The sequence below is a fragment of the Cuculus canorus genome, chromosome 1, assembly GCF_017976375.1.
Source record: "Cuculus canorus isolate bCucCan1 chromosome 1, bCucCan1.pri, whole genome shotgun sequence".
Lineage (NCBI taxonomy): Eukaryota > Metazoa > Chordata > Aves > Cuculiformes > Cuculidae > Cuculus > Cuculus canorus.
Genome location: NC_071401.1, coordinates 118,244,066 through 118,262,689, shown reverse-complemented (window position 1 = coordinate 118,262,689; position 18,624 = coordinate 118,244,066).

Genomic DNA, 18,624 nt, shown 5'->3' with positions numbered 1-18,624 from the left:
GTTTCATGGGAACAAGAATATTCTAAAAATAAAATTGTTCCTCTGATAACCTCTAGTGGGCTTTTTTTTCTGAGAAAGCCAACACAACAAAGATGGCATTTTCGTCAGTTCCATTTCTGTCTTGAGGGTGTAATGTTATTCAGTGCAAACACAGTTTAGGGGTACATGAAAACACTTTGAGTCACCTCATGCATCCTCTGGGTTGCCCTGAGGCTAAATTGTCCCTTTCTGGTGGTACTTTCCAGCTGCTTTTGTGCAGCAGTATAGCTTACAACACCTCCATACAAGTAAGGGAAAAAATGTTTGATAGTCTTACACTGCATCACAGTGGGGCAACTCCTTCTTGGAGTCTTGCAGTTTCTCATAAGTCCTGGTGTGCTGTCATGATTGCTACAGAAGGGGCTGCAAGTCTGTTCATAATCACTGTGAATTCTTCCTGAGCATGGCAAGAAATAGGGCTGCCACGGAGAAAGGTAGAACAAAGTACTAAACTTGTATCCCAGCCACGTATCAAAACTAAAAAAAGAATAAAAAATCATTACATAGATTCAGCAATAGGACCACCAAGGCCACTGTGTCTGAGACTCTAGCTGTAAATTCTTTGGCTCTACACAGAGTCCCACATCAGACTTTGTGACCCAGTACTTCCAGGAGAGACGGTGAAGTTTAAACTTTCCAGATCTCACATTAGGTAAAACAGTGAGCAATCTGTTTGTGATGAATGCTCCCTATGTGCTGTGCCCTTCTGTCTCATCTGCAAGTTTACTCTTGCGGTTAAACAAGGCACTGCAGGATATTTCCTAATGGCTTTTCGAGACTTGTTTGTTGTTCTCCATGAATATATAGTGCTACTGTTACCTTACTCCAGGGAATCACTTAGCTGAATGACCCGCTGGGCTCAGCAAACACCATTTGAATTGGTGTTCCACTGTTCTCTTAGTTATGCAAGTGGAGTGAGGGAGAGGACCACACAAACACAACCCATACCTATCAAAAAGCATTGTTACCCTTTGGAAGCATCTCTGCTTAAATAAATGCTGACCGTTGGGTTGCCTGCTGAGGCAGAATCTGAAAGAGAAGAGTGTTTGCACTATAGTGCTTCATTTTTTCTGTTTTACTTAGGGTGGATTGTGTTTCATAGCTGGATTTTTAAATTAAAGTAGTGAATATGCGGACATCCAGATTACAGCACATATAATTGTGAGAAAAGGCTGTAAAGAAAGATGACAAATACACTTGGGAGAACCACCATAATAATATCACGTGGGTGCGGTAAGGCAAGTAAGGTGCTGCATTAGGTTTCTGAGCACATATGAGGTGAATCATACAATAAAACCTTGAGCAACTCCAGCCCAAACTGGATCCTACTGCAGGAAAAGAGTGCTGGACTCTCTTGGCAATCAGACACCATCCTGAATTCTCATTATTGTCTATATGGAGAAGTACATGGGGAAACTCCAGAAAGAGAGGGACCAGAAGAGTGTGCAACATGGGGAAATGCAGCACTTTGAGAAGAAGGAACTTGACGTGGGCGCTGGCAAGTGAGCAGGAGCCCAGGACAGGGGTCTAGCCAGTGTGAATTGGATGGCGAGTGAGATGAGTGTTTGCAGCTACATGCTAGCTGCAAACAAAGCAGTGAGGGACAGAAAGCTGTCACTCAGGAGGCAGAGGCTAGAGCTTGGGGATCTGTGACACTCAAAGCGGAGTAGCTTCATAGGTGGCAAACAGGGCTGTGATAGACTAAAGGAAGAAGTGGAAGTCTTAAAGTACTTTTATGCAAGGGAAGAAGGGGCATGTGCCACTTCCCCTACTTCTTGTTGAAGCCTCACCCCTACCAGCTGGGCAAATTATTGGAAGAACAAATGCCTCCAGAACTCATAACAACAAGCACCCTATTTTCTGCTCACCAATTTGAGCTCACAGGGCCTAGGGCATCCCTACGTAGTAGCCCACATCCTCCTATCCTCCCAGAAGCCCCTGTTCTTGGAAAAAGAGCTTGGTGAGAGAGCCCCAGTGCTGACCACATACTCTCGTAACCTTCTTATGTCTTGTGGGCACAGTGGAAGGGCAGAAGCCAACAAACATGGTGAGGACTTGGATCCTCAAGGAGGTTATTCTTGGCAAGAATTTCTCCCTGTCTTTTAGGCATCAGAAGCTAAACAACCTTGTGCAAAAAAGCCTGTTGCTGCAAGAGAGACATGAGCCAGCAGTATGTCCAGGTAGCCAAGAAGGCCAATGGCATCTTGGCTTGTATCAGAAACGGTGTGACCAGTAGGTCCAGGGAGGTTATTCTCCCTCTGTACTCGGCACTGGTGAGACCGCACCTTGAGTACTGTGTTCAGTTCTGGGCCCCTCACCACAAGAAGGATATTGAGGCCCTGGAGCGTGTCCAGAGAAGAGCAACGCAGATGGTGAGGGGGCTGGAGAACAAGTCTTATGAGGAGCAGCTGAGAGAGCTGGGGTTGTTTAGCCTGGAGAAGAGGAGGCTGAGGGGAGATTCTGCCTGCACTGTTTCTACGAGGCTGTGGTCCTGCCAGAAACAGCTGTGATGAAGAAGGAAGAGTTGGGCACAGTTAGGAAATGCCGAGTGCTTCCACAATTTTGAATGAGACTACCACAAAGATTGTAGAATCTGTAGTCTCTGGGGACTGTCCCCATGTCCTCTTCCCAGTCCCTTCTTTCCTGTGTACTTTCCGCCCAAGAGGACACAGGGCAGTGGGTAGGCGGAAACCAACATGAGAGTTTCCAGACATTTGACATTTTTTGAGATTTACAGGAAAAGATAGTATGAAATTATTGGCTGCTTTGCTACACAAATCAAAAAGCTAATGCCTGCCACTTAGTTCAGCAATGGTTCTGTGAGACATAATCTCAGTTATTATTTTACCCTAGATTAAATTCTGAACTATATTTATATTCTTTTCCTTACCTTAAGTAAGACTGAATCTCTAGGATCTGAAATTATCATAGTATCGTAGTATCATAGTATCATAGTATAGTTAGGGTTGGAAGGGACCTTAAAGATCATCCAGTTCCAACCTCCCTGCCATGGGCAGGGACATCCTACTAGATCAGGGTGCCCAAGGCCCCATCCAGCCTGGCCTTGAACACCTCCAGGAACAGGGCTTCCACAACTTCCCTGGGCAACCTGTTCCAGTGCCTCACCACTGTCATGCTAAAGAAATTCTTCATGTTTAGTCTAAATCTGCCGCTCTCCAGTTTGTACCCATTCCTCCTGCTCCTGTCCCCACAAATCTTTACGAATAGCCCCTCTCCAGCTTTCCTAAAAAGGGTAGATTTAGACTAGGTATAGGGAAGACTTTTTTTTAAGATGAGGGTGTTGAAACAGTGGAACAGGTTGCCCAGAGATGTGGTAGGAGTCTCGTCCCTGGAAACATTCAGGGTCAGGTTGGATTGGGCTCTGAGCAACCTGATCAAGTCGAAGATGCCCCTGCTTACTGCAGAGGGGGTTGAATTATATGACCTGCAAAGGTCCCTTCCAACCCAAATCATTCTATGATTCTAAAACTGTCTGTCTTTAAGTAGATGAAAGTACCTGTGACATACGATAATAGAGCAGCACTTTTTTGTTGTTAATTTTAGTCATTCTTAAAGTAAACCTCTGGGAGCCCATTTTCAAATGCTCTTTAATATGGCCTCTTGTAAAATTGCAGCTACAATTCAGGCCATTCAAATTCCCATTTAAGTGAAAAACCATGGAATTTTCATTAAAAAGGAAAGGAGAATAAGAATTATTACCAGCGGGAAACATTTTCCTGCATATACAGTAACAGCAGAATACTTCCATTGAGCTGCTGGATTTACTTGAAGCAACTGAAGTCTGAAGAAAAAATCAAGTTTTTAGACACACACAAAAGTTAAATGATAACTATTTTATTTCAATACTGATAATATATTAGTTTGTATAGCTATTACAGCTTTCGTTAAATTTAAAGTTTATTAAAATAGCTCGCATACCATTCAAGCATAGCTTACACATTCTAGAGCAATGTGTGTTCCTCACCAGCAGAGAGCAGCACAAGTCAAACTACTGTCTCAATGCACTGTTGCTCTACATTTTCCTGCCTTTCTTCACTCAACAACTGAAGTCAATGGAAGTTTGCTCCTTATCTTTTTCAAGTGAAATATCTCCTCTCATTACTAAATGTTTTGCAGTGAAGTAAAATTTAAGCACAGGTTTTATCACTGGCAGAAATCTCTAATGATCACTCTACTCACAAAGCTGCTCTTGTACCAGTTTTCTTCCTTACAGCGTATCTCTTAACTGGGAGACCCTTTAACATTTGTCACAGACACAGACAATACAGAAGTTAAATGTGAACCTGGCAGGCAGACGAACATGCTGTGTTGCCTGCAGTTTGCTTTTGTTTAATGTTGCTTTTCTATGGAGTGACCAAGATGGGAATCACAGAACTGCACCAGCCTTAGAAAGCACACAGGAAAACAGGGTCCTGGTCCTAAAACATGTTTTATCTTACCATAAACAAATATGACCCATGTAGGCAGAGAGAGATAATTCTGACAAAGAGATAAGCTGCAGATTCTGCATTGCAGTTCAGAGAGGATAATCATAGGAGGTGGCTGGTCCTTCCTCTCTAGGCAGGGTTTGACCAGCAGAGCTTATTTACCACCTAATTGGTAAGATGCAGTGAATTGTTCTAAACCTCTTATTATTTCAGCTTTTGCAATCATTCAGAGTTGTGTTTTGCAGACTAACCTCACTGCAACATATGATCTGGACTCTGGACTGTCCTTGGCTGCCTTGCCCAGCCTGGCCCTTCTTGCCTCACTTGGGTAGCATTAGGCTAATGAGGCCCCAGCCCTGCTGTTCTTGTCATCATGCTTTGCTCTCAGCTTCCCAGCCTTTACAGAACACCTGGTCTTGGCAGTATCATGACACTCCCCCACCTCACACTAGCTCAGAATCTGCAGAAAAATAATACACAGAAACAGTTAAGTTTTCCTTTGGACATCACCTGGGCAAGTACTCTGTCTCCCTGCTTGCATAAGTCCTATTTGTTTCAGCTTGGGGTTTCTTTAAAAAGTGAATGACAAAGGTTTTTCCAAGTCGGGTTGCTTTAATGAAAAGATAGCTTTTAAAATCATTCTTTTGGTCACATGGACTGTTCTGTGATCCAGAAAATGTCTACTCACATTCTTCAGTATCCAGGAACTCAAAACTACAGTCAACATCTTCTAGGTAAGAAGTAGTTATAGATAAGATGGCTTTCCTAGCTTCAAGTTGTAGTACCACCGCTTTCGCAACTAGGCAGAGCTTTGTTAAGCCTTACAGGAAGTCCAGGTCTGGCCAACAGAATGTGATGTTGCAAATAAAGATTATAAACCATTTTTTTTTCCTGCCAGATAGATCTGTGACTCTGGAGGTAACATCATTCCTCCTTTGTTGTACTTCTCTCCTGAACCACAAGTTAGTTTACTCATGACCTTTTAAAACTGAGTTTTCTGCTCAAAGAGCCTTCAGTTTCCTGAGACATAGGAATGGATTTCCTGTCCCAAGATTTTAAGGACTTTTCAAGGCTTTCCAAGGTTAAGCCTTTTTCCATTCTTACCTGGTAAAAGAATGCATCTGGCTAGTTAGTGTTTCACCTTTACAGCTGCCTTTTGTGTTCCTTGTTAATGCTGGGCCATATCATTCTGTCACTTTGGACTTTTCATATTATTTTCAATTAGTGAGGCATATGAAGACTTCTTAAACCTGCTGCATGTAACATCTACTCCATGGACACTGAGTATTAGGCCTGCCATCTCATAGTGACATCAATCCTTCATTGATGGCTCTGTGGATTCCAGGTTGTTGCTTTTTCATTTGTAGGGGTGTCAGCTATTCCTTAAGAAAATAAGACACAAGTATAACAAATCAAAAAATCCTACTAGTAATTCATTTGCTTAGAAATATATCATCTTAACTTTCATGTTCCAGCCAACATTATCATGTCTCCAGACATTTTTGGCTAGCTTTTCTCCTCTTCAGCCTATGTGCCTCTTTTCTTCTATAATCAGGAAAGAGCAAAAATAATTCATGGCAGGTGGGGTTTACAGACACGACTAAGCATTAAGTTAGAACAAAGCTAAGCATTTTTTTTAAACCATACCAAATTGAATGTGTATATACATGCCAGCTATTTTTCTTTTAAAAAGTACCAGATGGAAAATTAAGAACTACCCAGAATCAAAAATCATAATTAGTTACCATAGAATAGTTTAGGGAATCAGTTACCTTAAGTAAAATAAGGTTTCAGTTCCAGGCTGATCAGAATACTTTTGGAGAATGTTTATGTTAATGACCAACTTCACACAAACCAATGCGCTTTGTGAAAGTGCCATGTGGTGAGTTGCAGGTATTCAGACCAATTCAACACATACAATAGCATAAGTCAAACTATATACCTACTATATACCACAGCAGTTGAATGTACATATTTAGCGCATGCAAACATATTCCAGCAGGACATCGTAGCATTTTGTGGCATGACCAGTCAGTATAATTTTAAAAGACAGTGCACACTATGCATTTGTACATGGAGATGAAGTTTGATACATGCATTTAGTGCAGCCTTTCTGATCACTGGCAAACCTTAGTTTCTCTGGTTGGTCTTTCAGGTGTTTCCAATGACTACTAGTTCTCAGAGCTACCGGTATCTCCTCCTCACATTTTGAGCTGTGTGTCAAGTGTAAGCCCACTTTGCACTTTCTGTAGCCTCTTAAAAGTAATCCTAACAAATCATGATAGATGGCTCACTGTAAGTTATATATCTTCTCAGACCCACTTAGTCCAGTTATCTCTCTTTAGAGAAATAATAAAGAGCTGGGAAGAGCTATAAATGGCTTCAGGGAAGTTTTTGAAACTGTCAGCAGCTAATACACATTCTAAGGTTTGTTTGGGTTTTGCGAAGATAAAGCAATACCTACTCAGCAATTTCCAATGCACTGATTATCCTGCAATGCTAGCAATTCCTCTTGGTCTGTTAAAATAACAGGACACTTTATTTTTAAGATCTGTTGTCTGTGTACAAAAAGAATTTGACTCACTATGAAAATTTACTGGCAATGTTTATTGCATTCAGACTCTGTAGGTTGGGTGGAATAGTTCTGAAGAGATTCCTCTCTCAGCTTTATGTAAATACTGCCTACTCAGAGAGATGGGAGATAGGTTCTTAAAACTGTGAGGGATGATATTACATTTTTATTACAACACATATTCCTGCCCAGTGATGGAATCTAGCCGAGAGGAACATCTGGAAATTGCATAGCCTCCCCATGGCTTTGGTTGTCTCAAGCAAACTCTGGCATATATTGTAATCCTTATCTGATGTTCCTTAGGATATCTGAATTCTTTTGTTTGCAACAGTACTTCATCTCCTCTTTCATGACAGTTAAGCAAAATATAATGGGCCTTTTTTTTCTAGAAAGGAAGAGAAGAATGCCACAAATGAAATGTTAGGCAATATAATGAGCGAGGATAGATACTCAGCAAGTATTTTCCCCTTTATTCCTCTGATGAATGCTTCTGTTCTTCCTTGAGGCCACCAGGCATGGCAGATTTTAGAAGTCTATGATGTTTCTTGGAAATAGCATTCTTGCACAAAAAGGCAAATCTTTTCTATTACAGACAGCTTGATCAAATGCCCAGTAAAGCTAATATTTCTGTGGACTACTTGATCAGACCTGATAATAACATTTTTAGCTTAAAGGAATAAATGCTAATAACTCTTTTTTTTTTATTCAAAGCCATGTACTTTCCTATATAATAAATAAGAATAAAAATCCAGTCTGAGTACAGTCTCGTGTGTTTACCCCAACTGCCAAGCTACAATTTTTGTTACTAAAACAGTCATCTTTTCTTTTTTTCCTTTAATATTAATAGTGTGTTTATTCCTTTACCCTCTTTAAACTCTGCTTGCTCACAGAGTCTTTCCAATAAAGTAAATTACAGGCTGCAGGGAAATCTAGAGAAATATCTGTGTTTTAATACTAGCTGTATGTCATCCAGGATCCCACCGGAGATGACATTATTGCTTTTCAATGGCGAGAGTGGGTCACATGGGAGGTGATGTTTTTATTATAATCAGCTGCAGAGAACTGGTGAGGGTGAGCTCATCTGCAGCTGAGTATGTTTGAACTTTTGTACCTTTCAATACCTTTCTGTGAGCAGTAGAAACTCTCTCCAACTGGGATGTGTTAGAGAGTTAGGTTTCCTGTAAATGTTGAGATCTTAGAAAATGGCCACAGGAAATGAACTTTTCAAAAGGAAAGAAAATTGAACTGGAGAATTACGATATTAATCATTAATGCAAAGTAGCCTCATCTGGGATCAGTATGAAAGGTTTATTAGGGTTTAAACATCTGATTTGATCTTAGTCTTGCATTCATAGAATTACTCAAGAGACTGTTTGAATCTATGTCGTATTACACAAAGCAGATTCCACTTACACTGTGGCCTACCATCATGCTCGGTGTCTCCTGGGAAATGCTAAGGATCCTTAACTCCTATCTGGAGTTTCAAGGATTGGTCTTTACTCACTGCCTCGATAAACACATCACATCTGCTTCCCCGGGATGATTTCCAGACGACATGCATTTCATTGACTTTCTGTGAGAAATAAACGGAAATCTAGTGGCACATCTGGTGGTGCCTTCAAATCAATTTACAGTAGTCAGATAGATTTGAATTGGCACTCCCATGAAGAACCTGTCATGCAGCTCTTTTTGTTCATTTCACTCCACTAACTTGGCTATTAAACAATTGTATTTACCTTAATGCAGGTTTTGTTGGAAAAAAGGATGACGTTTTGCACATGGCTGAGCTTTAAGGCAGCTAATGAAATTAAAGCAAAGAACTCCCAGCACAGTAGGAAACCCAGATAACAGGAACAATCATTTAGTCAGCACATTTCTATTCCCACAGGAGCCAAGGCTAATTATCGGGGCCAGGCTGCATCCAGAGGGGTGAGGAGATGACAGCACAACAGTATTTCTCTGCACAGCTGCTCTAGTCAAATTTATTTACATGTTCTAGAAAAACAATGCTTTTAAAACAGGTTTCTTCCCAGTGCAGGCTGGGAAGTGTAGATAATGGGGCCATGTAGTTGCCCTATCAAGTTTTCACAACAATTTGCAATGTTTGAAAAGCATCTTATGCAGTTTATCCAGTACCATCCATACTGGTCAACTCTGAGTAATTTTGGAAAAGATGTATCAAAGAAGAAAAGAGTTTACAGAAGGAAAAGAGGAAAGCAGATCCAAGTCTGGAAACTGTCTCTTTTTCCTGATTGGTTTTTTTTGCTTGATTTTAAGTAAAAGGAAAATGACATTCCACAGTCATCAAAGCATGTTCTTTTATCACAGCATAGGCTTCGGGTTAATAGCATACTTCTTGATCTTTCTCTATGCTCTTTACGAAACCAGATTATAAAAGGTGAGAAACAGCAGTTTTGTCTAGAGCAGTTCTGAGTTAAAAGCATTATTTTGTGCGTAAGGCACTGGGCCAGATCTTCGAACATCTGGCTCAGTTCCTGCCTTTTCCATAAACTTCCTGTGTGACAAAATATATTTGCACTTCAATTCCCTATCTGCTAGGCAGGGATCATGTTGTTTTATTGCTTTACAGAGGTGGTCAGTTCATGGAGCCTATCTGAGTGCCTGCATGGCCCAGTAGCTTTAACCTGTGGGCAAGGGTTACTTGGTGTTCTGAGTATCCAGTCCCAGCTCTGTCACTGTTTTCTGTGGCTCGAATGCATCTCTCTCAATACTGCCATCAGTAATATGAGAATAATGCTGCTTTCCTACTTCCAATGGCAGTTGTGTGAATAAATTGTTTGCAGTGCTTCCTAGTGCCTAGACAAAGAAATGTGCTGTAAAATCAGAAATTATTTTGATCATAATGCTCATGCACTAAGGTATCTTATGCATAAGAGAGTCCTTTCCCCATCAGTTCTACTGCTTCTCCTCAGAGCTTCTTCCCTCGTTTCCAAAACAAAAAAAAGTTCATTCAGACCTCACACATTATTATCTCTCAGCTGTCACACGTACAAATCCAGCCGCAACATCATGAAAGACCAAGAATGAGTAAATTATGGTTGCAGTCTGATCTTGGCCAGAATGCAGTCAAGATTTTATCTTAACAGTGCCTTTAGTGCCCAGGGAAAGGCACTGACCTGCAGGCTGTCTTCCAGCTTATGCCTAATTGGAATGCTGGCCCTTGGCCAACAGCCCAGAAGAAAATCAATCTGTAACACAGGAGAAATACTTGAGGCAAGTCCTGAAATAGGTGGAGCAGTCACAGGGAAATAACTCTCCTTACCATCCAGTCTGGGCTACATCTTTCCTTCCAAAGATTTTATCATTTCTGTGGCTTCCTGATAATTTTTTTTGGCAAGTTTTACAATCACAGCCTACAAAGCACCAGGAAGATCAGCCCTAGCTGAAAATAATCTGATATGAATTGACAAGTTTCTAAGTTTACTTTTCTGTAAGGAAGCCAATTCTTTGGAACAAATGTTGCAGACATCTCCTTTAGGCTGATAATTCCTGCTGTGGTCTGGTTGAGGAAAATGTTTCAAATTGCTACACAGGACCATTTATTTCCTGAATGTAAATACACTAATTATCTGGTCTTGTCCTTATAGTCCTACGAATCTTTTCTTTCAATCATCCACGGAAGGGCAAGAAAATACATTCTCAAAATTACAGATTCAAATGTTGTAACATGATTTCTTTAAACCGTGTGTTTGTCCTGTAACTGCCTCATTCTAACTGAAGGGATGTGTTTTTCTGTAATGAAGGAATTTTTTTTACACAGTAATGCAGGGCTCAGCAATTCTGCGGAGCACCGAGCAAATGGTGTCAATATCTTCCTTGAGCCAAAAAAACAAAAGGAAAGCAAGCAAGCAAGCAGGCTTTTGAGGAAGGATTCAGCTTTTCATTCCAGGGCTCTTACTCACAGCAATATGCATTCCACAAATCAGCCTGTTCTGATAAAGCAGAGCACGCTCTGCTTGCTCAGGAACTAATATTTTCTAGTAATTTAAATGTGAATACTTGGATTGATGAAATTATAAGCTAGGTGTCTTCAAAGAACACATGAAACATTGGGAAATTGTATGCAGATCCAGTCATACTTTCGCTAGAAGCACACGACATGTTGTGGGGTTTCTCAGGATCTCACCCACTGGATATTCCAAAGTACTTTCAGAGACAAGAAACTCTGAAGGCTTATTTCAGATTTTCCCTCAGCCCTGGGAAAATAACCATTAATATTTTTATTCTTGTGAGCTCTGAGAAGAGGATAATCAGATAATAAAACACAGAACCTGCTTCTGAAAACCAGCACGTGAAGAAAAAAGCAATAAAGAGGGAGTTCCAGAAGCTGGGAATGTTTGAACAAGCAGAGTGTGTATTCAGTGGGAGACAAGAATCCCTTCACACCAGTCTAGAAATGCTTAGTAAACAAGTAAAGGAAAAGTGTTGGCTAGTTCTAGAGTCAACCACTGACTAGGAGCTACCCTCAAGTACCAGGCATAATTTTTAGAAAGCCATGCCTTTCATTAGACTATGCGTTATAGAAAAGGGTTATAATATGCAAACAAGTCTGGGTTTTGCTAGCTATATCAGCTGGTCTAGAAAGAGATTACCTCCTTGTCTCACTCATAGCCACAGGATATTGTAGCTACAGTAGTGCTGTTATGCTTTAATGCTGTTACGGACTCTCTAGACAAAAAGGGTCCAAAGGAACAACTTGTGAAAATCTATGAATTTCCAACAACTTCAGTAGAGTTTTTTAGGTTTATGTGAAGTGAGAATCAGGCCTGTGTTACATATCAAGTCCTTCTTCACGGCTACTGACAAGTCTGGTGTAAGAAAAGGAGAGAGTTTCAGAATTTGTTTTGGAATGATGATCCAAATAGCTTAATAGATTGGAATAAGCAAGGGTGGAGATCACAGTGATGTGAAAATGTGTAAAATGAAAAACTAAAGTAGCATCATGAAAGATCATAAAAAGTGGATCAAATAATAAAGTCTGGTGACAAATATTGTAAACAAACAGGACTTGTACACCTGAAATTCAGTGCAGAGAGCTTCTCCTCAAATACAGGCCAAATTTCCAGATGCTTCCTGATAACATGGGAGGCACTCTGTGCTTGCATGCAATTCATCACTCAGATAGTACATATAGGAAAAAAAAATGATCTAAAGTCCCAAGGCGCTTGACCCTGTATGCAGTTGTCTAGGACCAAAATTATGTACAAAATACTCAGATATTATCAGGGCCTTGTGTATTATCATCATTCCATAGCAATGGAATTTGCTAAAGAATTGTGGTCTTGACTCTTGCTTATTATTAGATACTATATGAAAGGGAATGAGAAGGATTTGGGAAGTTCTCAGGGAAGAGAACTGTGGTGGGCATTTTGAAGACATCTAGTAAATAAGTCCCCTCCCTAAATGAACACAGACTACAGAATGGGAAGATGCACCCATTCTGTGCAGAAGAAGGTGTAAATCACAGTAGTAATTACAATAGCTGTGGTTACAAGGAAAAAAAAGTGGGGGGAGAGCAAAGTGGAGCATAAAGATTGGATAGGTTTCTAGTCTGAGATTTAAAATACCTTTCACGATGCCAGCCATATGTAACCAGTATTGCACTATGCTTTTAATGTTAGCTGTGAGAAGGATGAACTCCTCATTATCTGCAAGGGATGGAAGGTAAATTTGGAAAGGCAAAAATTTCATTTAGAAACAGCACAATAAACCGCATCACTGCAGAATAATTATCTAACTCTGTCTTCTAGCCATATTCATCCCACAAGCCCAGGCTGCCTTCCCTACCACTACAGCTCTGAAAAGTCCCTTCTACTCTAAATCACTAGAATTTCCAGGTTTTGCCATGCAAATGTTGTGACTGCCAATAGCTGAACATGAAAAAGTATGGAGAAGGCATAAAATTAATTTCTAATGAGCAAGAAACTGAAGAGCTTCTTTGGTCTGAGTTATGTTAAATATTTTTTTAGAAACTCTTATTTTTTATAATATAAACAAAACAGCTGTGAGATTTCTAATATGTTATTCCAGAATGTTTCAGACTCGAATTCTTAGCTACACATCAAATATTAATAAGATTATTTTTAACTGAACATGGATATCAATACTAGTAACATAACTGAAATTTGATGACCTATGTCACATTCCAGAATTCTGGAAATAGGCCAGCTTATGCTCTGATGACATTTTACCTGGGGAAAAAAAAGAGGTGCTTTTTAAATTTTTTTCCAAAAGTAATAGCCAAAATACAAATTATACATGTATTGTTTTATAGTCCTAGGTGCATCTCCATAGACTGAAGAGTTCTTTAACAGAGCTGTGAACCCATTTAAGTTGCACTACACAGTTCCCATAGGAAAGTATTGTGAGACCACAACTAAGACTCAAAACTTAGTAAGCTTACATTACTTCTGAGTTGGTATATTTACAATTAAAGGTATCATTTTTCATCTTGTGTCTAACCTGTCAAACAATTACTTTCAATTTAAGCACTGTATCAGATCTTGGGCCCTGAAGTGCCTTTTAATTGCCCTCAGATTTCTTGTTGGGTTTTCGTTACCGCCTACTTGGAAAATCAGTAGTGGATAATAATCCATGGGCCTGACCAGAATTCAAACTTTTCACATCTGTAACCAAGGCCCCAGGTAGGCAGCAGACTCCCTAAGTAATCGGTCCGGTCTGCATATTGGGTCTTCTGTTCCCTTCAGAAGGGAGTCTCCTATGACAATGACCCATCTTTTCTTCTTTACGGAAGTTGTTTTGATTGATGGCTTAAGGTGTCTTAACCTAGAGAAAGTTTCTAGGCTGTGATACCCATTGTCATCATTAAGGTTCAGTTCCACTTGCAGAACTTCATATCTATTTCTTCACTATGAGAGTGGTAAGAACTCGAAGGTTGCCCAGGGAAGCTGTGGATGCCCCATCCTTGGAGGTGTTCAAGGCCAGGTTGGATGGGGCCTTAGGCAGCCTGATCTAGTAGGACATGTCCCTGCCCATGACGGGGTTGAAACTAGATGATCTTTAAGGTCCCTTCCAACCCAAACTGTTCTATGATTCTGTTGTGCAAGGGAACCTGACAGGCTGAGGTTGACACAGGGGAGACACCTGCTGTGCTGGGCAGGAACTTGCTGCCTTTCCCCTCCATCTCCTGAATTTCTCTCTTCAGCTGAATGGAGAGAGGATGGGGAGTCCTCCATTGCATGAGGCATGCCTGCCTGTTGTGTCTGAGACAGGGAGCAGAAGGTGGTGTTTCAGTAGCCAGTCTGCCTCTCACACTCCCTGATGGTCCTCAGCCTGCTCACCTCATCCCTGAGCTCCATCACCAAGCAGATGAGTTCCTCCACCCGAGAACATCTCCCACAGGTGAATTCCCCACTGGTGTCCGATACCAGTGCAAGAGAGGGGCATGCCCTGCAGCATGGCAGCATGCACCCACTGGGGCTCTTTCGGGGAGGCTGCATCAGTCACAGCTGGTGCAGAGCTCGGAGAAACCTTAATTTTCTGCTGAGTGGATACTAGGGTTTCCTTGGTATTTCTGGCCAAGGTCCAGTGCCCTGCCCACACCCTTGCCTGCTCACCCTGCCTGCGTGAACTGCCTCACAAACTGCCTCACTTCACCCTCCTAACACACCTTACACTTTTTTGCCTGCTCCTGTCACCATGATCCTGTTGCTGGTGTTCCTTAGGGGCAATTTAAATCTTGCAGTGATGCCCCGGGGAACTCCCCCTCTGCATCAGCTACCCATGTAGGAGCTGCTGCTGCCAGGATTGAGAAGTCACCTGCCCCTATCTCCCTCCCAGGCTTCCCCTGCTCCAGGGACCGCCTGTCTGCCTTGATCTACCATCCAGCTGCAGAACTTACCATCCCTGCGGCTGATTCTTGCCAATTATGATGGTGACTAGGACATGACATTCCAAGAAATGTTTTATTATTTCATATAAAACTAACTTAATACTTCCTTCTCTCTGTTAGAATTTCTTGCCTCTCAGATGAGAATCACATTTGTCATTCATGTCTTCATCACTCACTTCTCATAGTTGGGCCATCAGCCTAACACACAGGTCATTGTCCCTGGACACTTCCCATTGACAAACTGCCAATTTAAATGAGAAATTCTTATTAGTCTTTGCGTTTTATTGTTGTTCATCACACTTCGATTACTCCTGACTTAAAAATCAATCTTTCTTGTATGATAATCTGTTCCCTTTCCTTATACATTATTTTGCCACTGCACTGAAAATGCTTCCAACTGTGTCATCAACAGATATTATTAACACGTTCCTAATCTTTGTGTCAAGGCCATTCATGAGAATATTGTATAACACTGAGTTCTATGAACAGTCCTAGAGTATGTCTCTCTGTAAGCTTGTTCTCCCTCTCCCTTACTCTCCTTGCCAAACACTCTTGTTATTATTATATTTTGTATTTACTTATTCAGGTGATTCCTATACTATTTGATATCTTCTCCATTTTAATTGATGAAATGTATGAGAATGCTTTACAGAAATCACTGTATTTTCTTTCCCTTAAAAAATCTGATTGTTGTTGAAAAGAATGCCAGATGAATCTATTGTCTTTCACAAACCCAGACTGCATTTTGTCCATTTTTCATTACCTTTAAGCCTTGTACAATATTTTCCTTTACAACATGTTCTAAAGTCTTATATACTATCAAAGTTTACAAGTGCATTGCATTCTTTCTGTATTGTTAAACACAGAAGTAGTGTTTGCTCTATGAGATGGAAAAAGTAACTCCCTTTTTCTTTTGGTGTCTTCAGTATATAATCATTAATTTCTGTTTTTTTAGGATTGCACAGTGATCCACTTTTTTAAAGATTCAAAACTCATGTTTTTCCCTTTTTTTTTTTTTATTTGGTCTTTTTGGCAATTCACAGATTATTACTATTTTTTATGATCCCCAAGGCAAAAAAAAGATTAATTTCCTTTTCCATCTTATCTAAGCTTTTGCTTACTTATAATGCGGTTTTTTCAGCTAAGTACATTCTAATACATTTTTTTCCAACTACTCATACAGTTACAGTCAGACTCCTCATCTAAAAGTGATTTTATTGTCTTGAGATTCAAGTTAAAGAGGGTTTTTGCATCTCCCACTTACAAATTCTCCCAAATTTTCTCAACATTCAGGACTTTGAGTTCTTCAGACCAGCCTAATTCACCAAATGGTTCTTTGTTTTATAAAATTTCTTCTTTTCTCCAACACAGCTTTTTGTTTATTTAAAATAATTTCATTTATATTGATCTGATCCAACTGATCCATCTGATCATCAGATGCAGTTGTTCTTTAGCCAGTTGGAGCAAAGACCACAGTCTTCACTCAGCAGCACTTCACAGTAAATTCTCAGGCTTTTTCCTTCCTCAAGGTGAATGAAAGACACCACAACAGAGAAATCATGCATGTCTTCTATTAGAGCAGCACATCTACCAGTTCCCGTGATGGCAACTCGCTTTACCAAGTCTCTGATTTATAGTGATGAAGAGGCTGATTCATTCAATGCAGACATTTCTTCCCAATGAAAAAATGTTTTTCTCATTTTCTCAAGACACATTGTACCTATTCTAGTGATGCCCACTTTATTCTTTAAGGCTAGAGCCCTATCTCTTGAACAATCCTGATAATTTCCAGTGGAGCAAATTTAGGGCGTGATATTCTGAAAACATAACAGAATCTGACTGTGAATGAAAGACAGTGAAGACTACTGCAGGAAGTGAATTTTTATTGTGTTATGAAGGCATGTGCTAGTAATTGTGGGAAGACATTCAGGTTAAAAAAAAAAAGAGGATATCAGGAAAAAATATACCGAGTCCAAAATACAATACAGTTCAGAGACATATTCCAAAGGGAATCTTGGAAGCAGAATTTGACGAAGAAGTAGAATAGGTTCTGCTGGCAAGTGGAGATTTTTTCCATCTCTGTCTTCCATGTGTCTGTGTTCCCTGCCTCCTCTTTCCCTGACAGATGTTCTACTCCTCATTAAATAAGGAAGTAACAGCACCCTTTACTGACTGTTCCTCAGTTTGCACTCTTAATTTAATCCAGATTTTAGGTACTGCTGCATTGTTTTTCTCCTCTTCCACTGAAATAAATTCCAGCTAATTTATGTCTTTTAGGTACTGTTTTGTCTGTGGCTCAGCAAAGGAGGGGAAGGAGGAAGAAATGCTACCTATCTTTTAGCAGTTCTGTGAATGGAAAATCTTACTTTTAAGGCACAGCTTGTAACCTGTGGGTACGACTCAAAACAAAACTTTTTTTATTCATTGTATGTAATATCACATACTGAAGTTTGAGGCACCAATGGTAGGTCATTTTTGTACAGCTTGTTCCCATATCTCTAATTTCTTTACAGTCTTTCTATGTATTTTATTAGATTTACATGCATCCCCTTTCAAACATTAGGCTGGAGTCATTCTTCAGCTTCCAGGGTTAACTAATCCATCATTAGATGGACCCATACAGATCCATATGAAATGTTTGCATTTAAAGCCAAACCTTCTTACATCAGCTTTTGACATTTTATTCACTTGGACAAGCCGATTAATGGTGTCAGCATTGTACATTTGCTTTGCAATGAATACTAAGCAGATGTTATACTGGCTTGTTGTTGCACAGAGCATAAAGAGGTAAATCCTGCGGGACCTTGCTTTTGTTAGACCGTCAGTTACCAAAAGGTCAAATAGTGTCCCTTAGTCTGTTTCATACATAAATATGGTATTGATTAATCTTAGATATTTTGATTCAGGTCTTCTAGGAGGGGCTTTATATTAGAAGTACAGAGTCAAAACCAGATATGTCAGACTAGGTAAAACATCTGCTGACTGTAAGGGTAATTTTTTCTGTGAGGGCTTTCAGGTTGAACCAGTTGTGAGTTGCTCTCATTATACCTCGCATTTTTTCTCTCAGCAGGCATGCAGGAAAGTTCTCTAAGAAGATGTAACATCTTTTCTGCAAGCTAATGGGACACAACAAAAGAATGTTTCAGGCCCTTTAAGTTTGAAATGGGAACCACTAACTTCAAGCTCCAGACAGAATGAGAAGGGAACAGTTCTTCAAAAATCTGGGTAAGCACCCCTAGGATAAAAAGGAAATGTTAGCAAGAGAAGAGAAGGCTTACATGAGGATTTTCCTTCCACATGGGCTAAACTTCAGAAATAAACTCATTGAAGTAGAACTACACCTGTTCGACAATGTCAGAAGAGAATCAAGAGCACTGATACAGGTTTCAGAAATGAGCCTGTGCCACAAAATATGACTCAACTGAAATCTCCCAAAGTTCAGAAAATCTTCAGGACAAGGGTTCTTGGTCCCTTCTCACATAATTTACAAAAAGGAAACTGTAAACCTACATTATCTGTTGTCTTGGGACAAAGACACTGAACATACTACCCTCCCTGACAGAAACAGAATTATTATCTCCTTATCTTCTGAAAAGCCACTGCAATAATTAATTATATTTATTATACTAATGTAATACTCCTGTGTGTGTGCAATTATTAATATATTAATTTGTTCATTCCCATGTGGGGTG